Consider the following 17,742-nt stretch of genomic DNA (forward strand, 5'->3'; position numbering starts at 1 on the left):
TGTTTAGGCTCATTATATTTGTTAACATTTCATTTCTGTTGTATTTTTTCTGCAAAATCATCTCTTTCTGCTTCATAAGTTAAAAAAAAGAATATATATATTGATTTTGAGTTCCCGAATAAGACTCTTTTGTTTCTGTCCCGGGTCTTTGTCTAAATTGTTAATGATTGTTATTCTTTTTACTAGACACCAAATACTCGACAGAATATCGAAACGTTGCTAAATGACATAATTCATATTTCTTCTCTCCCATGTGTTCCTATTATGTTTTCACACGTAACTCACTTTGTTTTCTGTCTGAATTTGCATTTCAACATTTTATCAAATACTATCAAATATTTTATGATTATTATCTTTGTTTTCGGTGTTTGGTGTTTCGATTGTACTATTTTTAGAACGATTTATTATCTTTATTCCTTGCATGAAATTGTGAAGTTGTTTCTTTAATCACTTGGGGGGGGGGGGGATGCTACTATCGTTATAACATGAGCTCATTCATTTGACCTTGTTTTGCTTTTGTTTTTGTTTATATATTTGTTATGTTTTTGTCTCGCCTGCGTAGCAAAAAGCAAGACATAGGCGCCGCTTTTCTGGTGACGGCGAGGGCGGCGGCGTCAACATCAAAGACTTAAGCTAAGGTTAAGTTTTTGAATTGTTAGTACACTGTTGCTCATAAAGTTGGAATATTTTTTTTTACCCCAATTTATGGAATTATTTTGACAATGATTTCCTCCTAATAGATCTAGATAATATTATACATTCACAGATTTTATTGAATAAATATTTGCCAATGTTTGTTTTGCGTGACTGCTAAAGCATATGTATGCTTCTATGCTTATCATCTAGGGGACAGATGCCCTTAAGTCATAAATGACAGTAATAAGAATTAATGCCCCACAAAAGGGCACTAATATAGCACATCGACACGGTTACGAGGCCATTGCTTTGCCACTGAACCATGACTGTACGCAACGGGGGCTAGGGTAGGGGGCAGCTCCCACAAATAAAACAAACAAAGAATCTACAATAAATTATCAATAATTCATTGTTCATTGAACCCCCCCCCCCTCCCGGCCCCAAAAAGAAAAAAAAAACATCTTCTGTGTGCCCATGCCTTGAGCCATAATGCATGGCCGTTCAGAGTATTTGTTTATGTTGGGGACCGGGGGAAATGCAATGAATTATTGATGATTTATTGCATTTTTTCCCACATTTTTTTTTAATTCGTGGTAACTGCCCCCTACCCTACCCCCAGTGCGTACAGTCATGGTTCAGTGGCAAAGCAATGGCCTCCTTAATGTAAAGCCCCATGATGAAAACCGTGTCGATGTGCTATATTAGTGCCCTTTTGTGGGGCATTATTCCTCATCACTGTCATTTATGACTTAATGGTGTAGTCCCCTAGTTGATAAGCATAGTAGCGTACATACGTTTTGACCAAAATATCAGGATGTGCATGTGAGAAGAGCAAATTCGAATCATCTGCAAATAAGAGGAAGGAAAGGATATTAGAGGAATTTGTGATATCGTTTATATTGTTAATAAATAAAGGTGGGGCCAGCAGACTGCCCTGTGGAACACCACAATCTCGACTTTCATAGAAGAACATTGGTCGTTAATACACACAGATTGCTTGCGGTCCGTAAGGTAGTCTCTGAACCACTCCAAGGCCCTACCACGAATTCCGTAATTGTTCAATTTGTATGAGTATTTTATGATCGATGGTATCAAAGGCCTTGGAGAGGTCCAGGAAAACACCCACAATATGCTTGAATTTGTCAATAGATTCTGTAATATTTTTGACAAGGGTAAGTAACGCATGGGATGTACTATGTTTTTGGCGAAAGCCAAACTGAAAATTCGAAATTATGCTTTTTTTTATTCAGAAAATTTAGAAGTCTTATGTATATTATTCTTTCTACATTTTTTGAAAGAGCAAGCAGGAGAGAAATTGGTCTAAAATTACTATCCTTTTCTCCTTTTTTGTAAACCGGTATAACCTTAGAAATCTTCATACAATCGGGAACAACACCGCTAGTCAAGGATTAATTGAATATATTCACCAGCGGATCGAAAATGTAGTTTATGACGTTTTTCAATCAAATATTATCAATGCCATCGTGTCCAGTACTCTTTTTATTTTTCAAGTTATGAACTATACCTATTAATTCATTTCTATGTACGAGGACCAAACAAAAGTGAATTTGGATATGGCTGGTCTATAAAGTCTACAAATGTCTTTTGCGTTGGGGGAATATCCTTTGCAAGGCTATGTCCTATCTGAGAGAAATATTGATTAAACGTTTCGGCTATCTGCACTAAATCGCGAATTTCTACGTTGTTGTATTTCATTTTTTCCATACGCGATTAATCGTTATGCTTATTAATTGCACTATTTATGATTTTCCATGTTTTACTAATATTATGTTTGAATATAATCAACTGATTTGTAAAATATTTACGTTTTTCAATACGTAATATTTTAGTGAGAACATTTTTGTAAGTGCTATATTTACGGTGAGACTTATCATAACGCTGAATTTTGCTTTCGTGATATAAGTTGTTTTCTCGATTGATTAATCTTAAATTAATTTGGTTATCCATGGAATGGTATACATCTGTCTTACATTCACAGTAACAAAATAAAACGGAATGCGTTTGTGCGGGTACTTGAGATTTAATAGAGGATGGAATCTTGTTACCCTGAATATCAACATCATGACAATAGCAACAACTACGACACAAACTTTCCCAACTGAATATAGAATACTTTTACTTTAAATGTTAAACTGCTCCAATCCGCCCCAGGGAAGGACCCGGGTATTACTTTCGAATCTTTTGATCAATTTATACAAGTATCTGCAACTGATAACACTGGATCATGGAGCTACCATGTCCGATCCAAAGTACTCTCTGCATCGAGGCCGCCAACAGACGAGAACTTGTGTACAACCCCCACAGCCCGTAAAAAGGCGACAATGTTTTTTGCATTAAACAGGGCGAACAGAGTTTACCTTAACATTTGGAACTGTAAGTACAGGATATACGTATAACATCCCTCTGCATACAAAGAAGGCAAACAGCTCCACTGCATTAGACAGGCGAACAGATGCCTAATTTACTGGCGGTTACATGTTATAAACAAAAGGCAGGACGGAATGAGTTATCATCGGGGACCCACCGGAAACCAATACATATTGAGCTTTGCAAGATACAATGGCCAATTCATATTCTCAAAAACACAAGCTTTCCATATGGTATTTTGCAGCAGTGTGTAATACACATAATAACCTTTATATGTATATATTAACATGTATACACATACATATGCGAAGAGGCAAACATGAACATTTCAACCACACGGGCACCGCACGCCGCCACTGAGCGTATATATTGTTTTTACGTACATTACGTATTCAATTCAAGACTTTTATCAGCGTCAATTCTCTGAATAAACTTCATTGTCAAATTTCTTCCAACAGCTTGACATACAGGTATATTCACGTCTGCAAACCTTAAGTGCCTAGGTATTCGTATATATTGTTTTAAGTACATTACGTATTCAAATCAAGACTTTTATAAGTTTCAATCCTCTGAATAAACTTGAAAATTAGATTTTGTACAACAGCTTGACATGCAGGTATATTCGTATCTGCAATCCCTTTACTTACACTAGAGTGCATAGGTATTCGTATACATTGATTTTACGTAAATTACGTATTCAATCAAAAACTTGTATAAATATCAATTCTCTAAATAAACTTGAGAATTAGATTTCTTACAACAGCTTGACGTGCAGGTATATTCACATCTGCGAACATTTTACTTGCACTAAAGTGCCAAGGTAATTCGTATATATTGATTGTACGTACATTACGTATTAAATTCAAGACTTTTTAAAATATCACATCTCTGAATAACTTGAATGTTTTTATTTTGTATAACCGCTTGACATGCAAATTTATTCGCATCTACAAACCTTTTTCTTGCACTAGAGTGCCTAGGTATCCGTACGTGCATCCTCATATAATCATTATAGGCTACCGTTACCTTCTTTATACTGCTCTTTTTATACCTACTCGAAGATGTGCAGTATAAACCGTATACAATAAACTCGAAATGCTTATTTAATTTTACGAGCTCCACTTAACACAAAAAGGGGTTCTCGAGCTTGTGAAAGAAGCTCTGCGACATGTGCATTCATGCCAAATATAACATTACGCAAATTACTCCTATACACTTATGCAAACAATCACATGCTGCACGTAAACAATCTACAATCCTGTTATACACACTTCATAAGTCCCAACATAATCACTATTTGTACAGTTATAATCTCTACCTAAAATTGCATCATAATCCAAATTAACGTGACATAACAAAAACTCAGTCTGACTGTGATATCCACCTTTCAGACTACTATCAATCTTTGCCCAATCCAACTTTCCCTTTTCCCACATTATTTTGCCCTGTGTCCATATGACCCTGCAGGTGTCCTAAATCAATTTCTACACAAATAGGAATATAATCTAATCTATCAAACTGGTATTTTATCTGAATATCCTCAATAAAAGCAAGAGCATCTGCTGTACTAATGCAATGATCCAACCAAAATTCGCTTACAAACGTATACTATCAGCAAATACAATTCCAGACTTGACAAAATGTCATTATTTACACCACAAAAGACCTTTAAATGATTTGCCAAAAAGTGATACATGATTAGAAATGCCAGAATTCCAATCGCCAATTATAAATACACTAGTGGTATCCAACTCATCAGCCGCTAAATCAATATATATCCTATTCTCTCTATAAAAAAAATGCTTTCATCATCGATACTTTCAAAAGGGGTGTAAATGTTAATAATAACAAATTTCTTATCACCAATTTTAAATTCAATGTCTACTGTCCAATTAACATTTAATTTAACTTCGCTAATTAAGTGTTCATATTGTGCCATAATATAACAACCCCACCAGGTATACGAATTTAACATGTTGATCTCAACCCGTCGCCCAATTGGTTACTTTCGTTCAACTATAGCTAAAACCGAAAACAGTATTAAATGACAGACACCTTTAATATTAGTAAACAAATTAAAGTAAAGTTCAACAAAGAACTGGAAAAAAAAATCTTTCCAACGTTTGTCAACTGACGAATAAGGCTTTAAAGGAACGGGTCATTTCCTGCAAGAAAGATGCATTCCATCGCTAGGAAACAGCTCGTGCCGCGTTCTATCATATTGTTTGGCTGTTCGTCATTGTCGAAAAATGTGCCAAATATGATGACAGAAAAAATTCGGCGGTTCTATGTTGCGAAGAACCAGTACGCGCGAAAACGCGTGCGCATGGGCGGGTGCGCGTTTTTCCTCAAAATGCTTTAAATGGCTTGAAACGTATAAAAAATGAATTTAAGACGATTTGGAGCATTTTGGAATTATGTGCGCACGCTGACGCGCAGACGTACGCATGCGCGCGCGTTTTTCGACCTGAAATTGACCAGACGGATATTGACCTTGATCATGATAAATATGAATAAGAAATGACTTTCCGTTATGAAGATATGATCATGAGTTGAAAGTAGAACAAAAATGGCGCCTGGATGACGTCATGAAGATCTGATGAACTTGAAAAGATTGCTGTTACGTCTAATGACAATGATCTATGTTTGGGGCGCCAAGTGTTACCCTAGTTTTATAGTATCAAATAAATACATTTCAAAATATGGTCCTGTTCCATGGGGTCTAAAAGCAAAAAATTCTTATTAATTTACATATAATATCAATGTTTGATCATAGTAATATATCAATTAATGCACTGTCCACCTTATCAATCATCCTCGCCTAGCTCATCACCCCCTCGCGATACCGCCAGCTCCCCCCTCCCCGCTACCCCCTCCCAAGTCGTCCATAGTCTAGAGTCCAGGGTATATTACAAAGAACAATATGATTGCAGGGCCCTCAGGGAGAACAGTATGAATACTGATGAGGCTACCCCGGGTAAACAAGACATATTATTATTATTATTATTACTACTATTATTATTATTATTATTATTAACAATAAAGATTTACAACTCGCAAACATTTATAGTTATGCATATCTTCTTTCTCGTCATACTTTTACAGGTTCCAAAGAGCCTGCATTATAGGGCCCATAATTTGATATTATATTGTTTCAATTCTATAAAGATATTTGTGCATTTTGTTTTGTATAGCGCCTTGAGTAAAATTATTAACTAAGTGCGCTTTGTAACTGTATTTATTATTTTTGTTATTGAGAGAAAACAGTTTAATTAAACTGTATTCTCTCAATATTAATAATAACTAATGTTGTCAGTATATTTGTCTTTTGCTTACTTATACAAAATTCTTAGCCAAGGACATGTGACAGTTACTATGAATTATGCCAAAGCACATTTTTATATTCTAGTTTAAGTCAGTTACAGTTTTAAAAGCGAAACGCTTTGTTCATGTCCAGATTAAATTTAACTAACAGTATCTTGGTATTATTGAGTGTGGACACACCATGTGCACGCTACTAGTGTGTTATAAGGATGTGGCAGTGCGTGCAGTAAGAACACAACTTCTTATCAAGGTTCCCCTCTCCCCCACGCATCAACTGTTCACTACTGATCGTGCATTCCGCGGACACTTACATATATGCACGGACTATAATTCCGTACATATAACGAAAAAAATGAGTACGAATACGAAATGTATTCCGTCTACAAAAAAACATTTTGTATTACAGAATGAATTTGGCACAAAGTCATTTTGTAATAAAAATGAATTCGGTAAAAGTCATAACAAAATGAATTCGGTTAAAGTCATTTTGCAACAAAATGAAATTGGTACAAATCATTTTGTAACAAAATCAATTCGGTAAAAATGATTTTGTAACAAAATGAATTCGGTACAAATCGATGTGTTACAAAATTAATTCGGTACAAATTTTGTACCAAAATGAGGCGATTTTATACCGAACATTACGAAAAGCTCTCGTTAAAACTATACCCCACCACTATTACACAGGAATCAAGGTAATCTGGTGGGGTACCAGAACCCCAATTTGGTTTCTCTCGTTAAAACTTTGAGAGAGCTACTACTACTATAACACAGGCACCAATGTAAATCTGATGGGGTATCACTACCCCAATTTCGTTTCTCTCGTTACAAACTTGGACAGAGCCTTGAGGCTCTGTATGAGAGATTATGATATTGGATTGCAGCTGGACTCTTCATCATCTTACGTAATACTAGTGTAAACAAACTCTTACTGGGGCTTTGCCTGAAAGGAAATGAGAAGTAGGAAATATATATTTTACTTGTTTTTACTAGTTTTAATCTTTATTAACGTGTTTGTCCAAAATATTACAAAATATTGTACAAAACCAGTTAATCCAATTTCTGCAAAATAACAACATTTTAACTAAAGATCAATCGGGATTCAGGCCTAAATATTGTACCTTTACCACTCTTACAAAGGTTACAGACGACTGGCTTCAATCAGTTGATAAGGGTTTATATACAGGAGCACTTTTTGTCGATCTGCGAAAAGCCTTCGATTTGGTCGATCACAGAATTCTCTTGAGAAAATTGTCTAATGTAGGTATGAATGGTATAACGCATAAGTGTTTTTTTTAATGAATATTTGGTTAACCGTAAAATGTTTACTTCGATAAATAATGTTTCTTCAAATGAATTGATATTAACGTATGGTGTCCCTCAAGGCTCTATAATTGGCCCAATTTTATTTCTAATATACATCAATGATTTAGCTAATGCTTTTCATTATTGTCATCTGCATTATTGTCACCGGACATTTTGGTAACACGCATGCGGTCATTCCGACCCCGCAGTGGGGAGGGGGGGGGGGGGCATCCCGGCTAATACAATTCCATATATAGATTCGGAACATACCACGCACTATTTCCGTTTATAGCTACGCGCACATGAAATATACCGCGCTGACATAAAGGGCGTCGGCATGTTATTGTTTTCTCTCAGGATGCCGCAAAATGTCATCGCCAAAGAGACGCCTAACAAGCGTGCTGTCACTGATGAATGTAAACTATTTATGACTTACGTATATAGAGCAAATGCAAAAAAAAATCATAATAACCTGAAAAGGAGGTTACCCATTACACTTTTTGTCTATTAATCTGTATTCAACATTCCTCTGCTGGAGGATAATTAAATTCGATGGGAAGGATTTTACAATAATATACATCTTTACCTAGACACGAATAGGAAACGGAATCAGGAATTCTGTGATAAAACTGACATTTAAGGCCCGGTCACACAGAGGGGACGCATGGGGGACGCACGGCCAGCGCATTGGAAATTTGCAATTTTGGCCAGTGCGTTGTAGTTCGCTAGGCGTGCGTCATCATTCGTTACTCGTTCGTCGAGCGCGCTGGACCCACGCTATGCATTCGTCGTCATTCGCTGTGTGCGTCGGGATTTTTTGAGCATGCTCAAAAGTGTGCGCGGAGCTCGACGCATGAATGTACACGCCAAAGGCACGCCAGACATGCGCAGAGCGCGCTAGACCAGCGCCAGATATACGCGGTGCACACGTCCTGTATACGCACAGCGCGCTAGCTACACGGTGTGCATTTTGTGTCAGCTCGCTAGCTTTTCCAAAATCATGACAAAAGTTAGGCACACGGCCTTTTTTCCGATTTCCAATGCGCGGGCCGTACGTCGTCTACGTGTGACTACCTTTGTTGAGAACGCGGTGCATGCGTGGACCATTCGTCCAGCGCGCTAGCAACACGCTGTGCATTCGTGGAAGTTGTTAGCACGTGCGCTCTATGTACGGTCTGTATGAGCACTGTATGCGCTCAGCGCGCTAGCAACACGCTATGTATTTGGTGTCAGCTCGCTGTAGCTTTGACAAAAGTTGGGCGCACGACAACGCACTGGCCAAAAATTGCATATTTCCAATGCGCTGGCCGTGCGTTCCCCATGCGTCCCCTCTGTGTGACCGGGCCTTTTTTTAAGGCGGTCAGTAGAACAACACAAATCAGTACAAATTCACTTAATCTTTTGGTTTTATCATAACCATGAGGTAAAAAGAATATTTCATCATATATATGTAAAATCCAGTGAATATGTAAACATACACTTCTATGTCGTTGAATATTATTGTTTGTATCGTATTCCCATTATGTTTTTGTCGTTCAGGATGATGGCTCTAATCTGAATTTCTTCCTTACCCACACTGATTGAGCCACAGTGCAGCTGCAGCTGACATAGTGCATTGCATTGTACCTGACATCATTTCTTTCTTCTCATATTGGATGAGCTCCAGTGATGACTAACACACTACCCGGTCAAGTTGACATGCTGCATTGTCTCATACCTGATATATACCTGATCTACTTCCTGGTATTTATTAACCCATTCCCTACTGGAACCGGGTTGTTTCTGTATTAAAGCTATGTGGAATATGTTAAATCAGTAGCAAACATGTTAACTTCCAGGAGAATTGAAGTTAAATTTATTTCATCTCATGTTTAGATAATGCAGGCCCCTGTAACCAGCTTTATGCATTGTCATTGGTATTTATTTTATAAAATGTAACTCATGCTTAATGTTCATCATCGTAATTTGAAAACATTCACTTCCTGTTTTTCAAATTATCTAAGCAGCAGATTGGTTTACCTTTAGATTTAGTTTGAACTTTTTATGAATAAACTGTTTGGGAAATGTTGTGAGAATTTTTGGAAACATACAAAGTTTTATATGGTTTTAGTCATACGTTTCATTCATTAAATGTTGTTAATATTTGTTTGCCGTTTCAAAAGTTTTGGAAAGCTATTTGAATTTTGAAAATGACTTCTGCAATTAGACTATTTCCCTAATCTTTGTACAAACATAATACTTGTATATGGGATGATTGTAATGGCGAAATAATGCAGAAAATGCATGCGTATAGCTATTGTGGATCTTTAAACATATGCAAATTTACACGCACTCAATGCTGAGTATCCCCCCCCCCGGCCCCCAATTGATTGGAGGAGAGACGGAGGAAAAGGAGGAAATGGAGGAAAAGGAAAACAAAACGTGAAATAATTCATGTAGTATATTTCTGGGCAACATGCCCTCCCAATTTTGTTTCATTTTATTCGGTTTTGTTCGATTAGGATAATATCATAATACAACAATCTATGGCCTTGTATTACGTTATGTATTATTCATTATATTCTCGGAGCATTTATATCAAAATAATGCAATTTATGTCGGTACTTCATGTCACTATTTTAATTGAGTCTCATGGAATGCATGTAGGTAATGTATGTACTTGTTGTAAAAAATGAACATTTCTTTATCATAATCTAACTTTCGTATTAGATGTTATATTTATACAGTTATATACTACACCTTGGATTGCTATTGGAATATCACTATTTATTGTAATGTTAATATGTTTGTGGGACGAAAGAATTCACGAAGTTTATACCCCCAAAAATGCATATATGTGTTAGAAGATTAAGTAATTGTGTCTAATAGTATCTGCTTTTATAAGTGATAACTCCATTATGTTAATCTTTACAGCTGTATACAAAACTCAAATAACCTACTTACTCTTTATTATGTTATGCGTTATTGATACGCATTTTTACCAACAATATGTGGCCGATAATTTTAGAAGTGTATGCGAGTTGTTTCTATCATATATTTATGATGGCACTTGAAACATGTATGGGGATCGCTCTATAGATGAAGTAGAATGCTTAATTTGTTATTTAAAACAAATACAGTACACACCTTACTCATTGAACGATTTCAATATGATACTAATTTGATTTTTACGCTGCGTAACAACAATACAAAAACAGTCAAAGTTGGGAACAAATGCTTATTTAAAAGTGGTGGTTTAAGGGCAATTTGTAATAAATACAAACGTGTATGTGTTCTAAAAAAAAGGGGAAAAGAAAAGAAATAGACTAGCAAAGACAAAAAGGTATAATGCAAATAGTGAACATGTTATTCTATTACAACTCTTTACGACAGTTAAAACTGACATGTATGATATCTGTGAAAACAAAATACATAAAACATTGAGTTATCATGTTATGGCAAGTGATCAATCTGGATCTTGATTCCCGAAATTGTGGTAAAAGCAAACATGAATGTTATCACAGATGTCTAAACAATAATATCGATGACTCTCTTATAATGAAGGGATGAGTTGTTCTAGCGCCACCTTGTGACTGATTTAGTAATAAACCACATGAAAAACTGTGCAGTCAATACCCCGGAGACAACGTGTAACTGGTGCATTTCTTATCATCTCTAAGGTATCACAGCTATGAAATGTTTAGAGTTGTAATCACTACACTAAAAGGGAAATTCAAATTGGCCACACCGGTAATGTCATTGAAATGCAGTGGTTGACAATTTTCCGATTTGTTCCAACACTAAAATATAATACGAAACATTTCATTTTTTGTTTGTTAATGGATGACTCGGAGGAATATTTTCTTTTCAGAGGACTTGTACTAATAGGCTATCTACTATGCATTTCAAATACTGCCCCAATGAAGATGGCATATGGGACAAAAATAGAAAAACAAATATTGAGTACACAACAAACGGGTCTGGCAAAAGTGCCGACTTGAGAAACACATATATCACATTTCAAAGTTGCATAACTTTTTCATTATGTGTTAGATTTATTTCAAACTTTCGCCATTCAGATCGGCTTATCTGTCTACTGTCATATAAATGAGGATTGAATTATCCCCTCCCCCAGCCGATATTGGAGGGATGACGTAATAAATACAATGTGTGATGGGGGGGGGGGGCATTTCCAGTCCGTAGGTATTATTTGCGCATGAGTAGAAAATGCTATTAGTACCAAACGCGTAGAGATAACAACTAATATGTGGTCATGCAAGTTATTTAATCATTATTTATAGAGACCGAGTGGATCTAGATCAATACACAAATTGAGATTGGGGGGGGGGGGGGGGGGGGGGGGGGGGGGGGGGGGTTGGTAGGGGTGGGGGGTTAAAGAAACTGATTATTCGGAAGCGCACAAAGGGGAACTTCTCAAAGTTTAAACGATCTTTTGAAAGGATTACAACCATCTAAGTAGGTCACGACATGGCGTATATTCATTTTTTGGTGCAAGCCCAACAAAACAATTTTCGTCATATTCAACCAAAATCATTCCGGGCTGGCCGAACTGTCCTATAATCGACGGCACTTAAAAGGGATTGTTGTCGAGCGCCCTCTCACTATGTTCCTCGCTATAGAAAGATTAGGCTACGATTAGGTTTTCGAAAAGAAAAGACATTTGACCAGGCACCACATAACCAAGAAGAAAAAAAAAAAACACATGGTGAGATTTTAAGCTAGAGATCATTCAAGATAAGTTTTGTTAGCAGGGTCAAGTTTTAGTTTTTAGCTTGTCCTGAAACAGTTTACTTTCTTGTATATAATTTAACATTTTGAAGCTGTATACACATACAATGGTGCTCTTACAGTGTTCTGTAGGCTATGTTTGTCTGATCTTGGATTTGTAGTACTAGTTTTAATTTCTTGATGACCCTGCCTACTACTCTAATTTTGACATCCTATATATAGATGTAAAACAGAGTAAGCTGTACGTTGCGTTGATAGCTAGGCTGAACAAGAACAGGATGTGTTTTATTCCCGTGCCAAGATTGAGCACAATCTGAAAACCCCTTTATAAAAATGTCAGCAGTGTTATAATCCTTTTTCCTGTCTTCTTGCACTATACATTCAAGATCAGAGTGCTTGAATAGACTAAAGAAATTAAATGCATAAACAAAAACAAAATTAATACATAAAAGAATAAAGAAGTTTTGTCTCTCCTTTCGAGAAAACTTGCGAATGCCCCCATCCTCAAATTGAAAAAATAAACATAAAAATAAAACATTCAAGAAAAAACGAATTGAAATTTAAGAACAAAATAAAGATAGTATAGTGACTGAAGAAATGATGCAAGATGGCTGAGTGGAAAAACAGTGGCCTCAAAACCGGTAGGTCCCGGGTTCGAAACCAAGCCAATACGCTCATGTATTTTGGTAAGGCATTAATCCTCATTACCAATTCCCTCGAAGAGGATTTAAAAGCGTCGGTGATTTGGTTGTTATCTTACAAGCATATACATGCTGTCCTAACAAAAGAAAATAGAAGGGAAGAAAAGAAAGAAAATAATAAAAGAAAGGAAGAAAAGAGAAGACAGAAATATAAAAAACAAGGATTCTTTTCAAAAAGTTTTGTTTACCATGACACATTATGGTATCATTACCTCTATCATGTGTATACAATATTCATTATTTCGGTCGGTTTAGAGTGCCTTATATGGCTTCACAGTACCGACTCGTAGACAACTATAGCTGAGCGTCCAATGGATTTTTGTCATCCTACCTGTGAAGGAACATTCTCACAACAACACAGTATTAAATATGTTCATGTCATGAAGAGGAGATCATTTTTTATAAAGGACTACTATTGATCAAGAGTTTTGGGGTAAATCTTTGCGTTTCATACGTTACTTAAAAAATATCGAATGGGCTGGTGAAGTCCATCACAGCTAGCTTTGAAGTTGGCTGAGATGGACTTCACGTGACCATGTAGCACTTGTTTGGTTGGTTGATGGTTTGTTTTAACCTAGCACCTAAGAAAGCATGTGCATTATTGCATGTACACAACCAGGGGATCGACATGGGATATGTGAGGGACTTTGCCAAGTGAAGAGGATTAATGATTACCGTTTTGTACATCCATGAATGTTATTTTCTAAAGAATCTATAAATAAAATACATGCACTATGCAGACATGTCGGGCAGGATTCGCTACTGTTAGGTGATTAAGTTTCTGATGCACCATGTTTAATGTACGTTGAGACAACTTTAGATGTTATAAACGTTGAATTTACTACAGCGAAAAGTTACTATAATTTAATGCTAGAAAGGACAAAAGAGAAAATCGGTTTCCATTTCAGGCAAAATATGTTAGGCCTACCAGAAACATTTGTTTGGAAAGATATATTTCAGTTCAAATTTAATAACATAAGAGACAATAATATAAAACAATATAATTTCATACTAATTCATAGAATATTGGCATCTAAAGACAATATCTTTTTATGGATTATCGTACAGTCTAACGAATGTGAAATTTGTCGTGAAAAAAAAAATATTGAACAATTTATATTTCGTTGCAAGAAATTAAGTTTTCTGGAAAATAATCTCAAGAATTATACATTTCATTTTTAAAATAGAAATTGAAACTGATATAAAAATGGTATTGATTGGATATAAAATAGATAACAGAACATTTACTTTACTTAATTTTTGATAAATTATGCTCAACTGGTTATATAAAAAGACTACGTAAAGCGGAACTTGGGGAAGTACCAACCAATCCAAAGATGTAAATAAATAATTTAGTTTCAGCATTCAAATGTTATTTGAAATACAAAAGGAAGTATAAGATACTTCGATAATGAAGAAGTTTAGAAATTATTCATGTGTTTCATTTTACTTGTTTTGTAAATAATATATATATGTATTTTAAAATGGAACAATAAAGTCCCTCTGAAGAGGTAAAGAGAAAGAAAAAAAAAGTTAAATGTAATAGATGTTGAAAAGGCCCGGGCAATTAGGCAACTCGAAGCAGTAGTTCTCAAAAAAGATGTTATAGCGCCTTTTTGTGTAAAGAGGCTACTTACTGTGAAATGAAGTGTATTGCATGTTTTTTTAGTTAAAAAAGCATGATTATTTCAATGCTGACATGGTTGTTCGACTGCATGCATGTTTGTTCCAGTGCAGTGTGTATGTTGTTCATGGAGAGTCATCTGAAAACACAGCAGCCCGAAACTATTCAGTAAAGAAGAATGCACATCCTGACATGAGCAGTATAGCTTGCAATATTTTAACTTCTGAACTTGCCCCTAATTTTGATATACTGCGCGTTCCATGACTGAAAACCATAACATATAGGATATCATTTCAAAGAGGAAGAAACAAAGCGATGATTACAGATTGACTCGAGAGATATAATCGATCACACTTGAGTTTCAAAACTATTTCGAGGAATTTAATTTCATGTTTAATACATTGGCTGTATGGTGTAACCATTGTTTAAGGCTTATGTTTCGTTGGTTCTTCATTCTTATTGCAACACTAGGTTAGTTTGACCAATACTTCAGATATTGAACCCGGGAGAAGAACTGTTGATGTAAACCATATGCCTATCATTTTGTTACAGTGTTGTTATAAGTGTCTTTATGAGAAGAAAACAAAAGGATACGAAAATCAAGAGCCTGCCTAATCAATTTGTATAGAGACTCCAATCAGATAATACTGGTTTCCAATAACTGGGAAGGAGTGAAAATCATCAGATGTACCATAACCATTTCATATCTGACAACATGTCATGGGTACGCTCGTTTGCGTTAATGATAGGCTTATTAAAGGCCTTTTTAATTCTATTTTTTTATAAAAATAGTGTTTAAAACCCCTTCAGGACTGGAGATTTCATCAAAAGATTTCACCTAAAATTTTGCTGAATGAATCTTCATACAATCACACACATCTGCAAGTATAAACTAATCACTAAAGTTTGTTTTCTCTCTTCTTTGAGGTTACAGTTTGTAGGTGACCCCCCCCCTTTTTTTTAAGTGCCCTTTATGTCGGTGCACTCTCACTTTGAAAGACGCTCTGCTGCCCATGCCGTGCAACATTAATACCCGTCAACAATACAGTTTTCTATCATGTTCATCCATGCGAGTGAGGCATTGTTAAATGTCTGTTATTGTCCTTAACTTGATCACGTTCATCTAGACTTGCTGACGCTGTGTGTTTTTACTTCAGAGGCGGTACTCCAGGGAAGAGGGGGTGGGGTGGGAGAGGATACCCTCACACAGTTACCCCCAAAGGACATACACTTTTTCCTGATAATTCCCTCTACAAAGGTCTGAGAAGTTCCCCTTTTACTTTCCAAAGTGCCCCCATTTCCTTATGAGAAGTACCCCGTTTAGTCAGTGCAAATGTGTACCTCTTATTTTGACACGTAGCCCCTTTTTCTTTCCAATAAGAGCCTCTTTCCTTGTGATATATGCCCTTTTCTTTTTTTAATAACAGCCCTTCCCCTTCCAATAAATGCCTCTTTTCTCCTCCGATAAATGTGCTTCTTTTTCTTCAACGAATGCCCCTTGTCTTTATAATTGGTGCCCATTTTCCATTATTTTCCATTTTAATAATAGCCCCATCCCTTTCTCTCAAATACCACTTTACACCTGATATAATCCCCTTTTATTTAGACACGTAGCCCGTTCTCATTTTCTGATAAAAACCTTTTTATCTTCTGACAAGTGGTCCCTTTCTTTTTTATGAGAAACCTTTCCCCTTTCCATACCCGCCGCTTTTCAGCACTGTCAAATGCCCCCGTTTTCCATTCTCACAAGTGCCCTTTTGCATCTAAGAAATCATTAAATAATACTTATTGACGTGTAGTGGCACTACATGAAGCGCTATATTAACAACTACGACCGTATAAACGCTTTTCCCCCCTTCTTTTCTGGTGGGTGAATTCGTCGGGTGAGCGCGATTGCATGCACTCTATCAAAGGTATAATATTTACAACGAATCTACTCTATGTATTATAGGCCATGTAAAATCGATTCCTAGTTTCCCCTCCGGTTTTGAGGAGTGGATGTTTCTTGTTTATATCATTTATATTCTGATAAGATGGCCGCTCATACAAATACTTATAGCTATGGCTCCCTGTTAACTTGTGTTTTTAATGGTCTACATTAAACCCTTTGGGGTAAAAATAATAAAGAGTAAAATCAAAGTTTATTCAAAAGAAAAACAATAATTAAGTAGACCTATAGAGTCTAAACTATAAAATAAATATACTAACAATTAGTTTGTTTTATTATATATCTATTTAAGTAGTTCAAAGATGGTCTTCAAATTATTACAAAACAGTAACCAAATAATAATAACAACACCACAATAGACTTTTTTCATAATCTTGTCCCTCTTTGATATAGTGCATGAATTTAGTAGTTATGTACAATTGTTTGTTTTTTATTATTGTAAAGCGCATTGTAATTTTTCTCAAGATGAAATGCCTCATACAAGCCTAGGTTATCATTATTATCATTATTTCTAAATCATCAGTACTATGCCTTTCCTCTTAAAATTATTTCGGGTCTACACCTAAGGTATCACCGAATAAATTGTTCATCTTAATATAAAATCATAACGTAACAAGAAACACAGAGAGAAGGAGGCGGGCACCCGAATAATGCTTGCGGGGGCGAGAAGCCGGGAATCATTTTTACTTGGCCTTAGTGTGGAAGAATAGAAAAGCAGCAATGCCCCCTGGAAAGTAAAGCTGTTCAAATGGTTCACGCATGATCGATTCCTTTTGAAGTTTAGAGAGGTAGTGATAATATCTTTATATTGACACTCGTTTTCATATGTATTCGATACATGAAATATTTTAAAATTTCTTTCGGTTTTTGCATATAGAATGACTAATACACAATGACAATCTCTCTCTCTCTCTCCCTCTCTCTCTCTCTTTCTCTATCTCTCCCTCCTTCAAACATCCATCCAGTCATTTTCTTTCTAACGTACATGTAAATACTTTTTAAATAGCTAGGATTGTAATTGTCTGGTCTTTTGGAGTGTATGATTCAGCGTAGTAATGATGAATTAGATAGTATGTTCAGCATGGATA

Source organism: Strongylocentrotus purpuratus, unplaced genomic scaffold, assembly GCF_000002235.5.
Source record: "Strongylocentrotus purpuratus isolate Spur 01 unplaced genomic scaffold, Spur_5.0 spur5_scaffold_20, whole genome shotgun sequence".
Taxonomy (NCBI): Eukaryota; Metazoa; Echinodermata; class Echinoidea; order Camarodonta; family Strongylocentrotidae; genus Strongylocentrotus; species Strongylocentrotus purpuratus.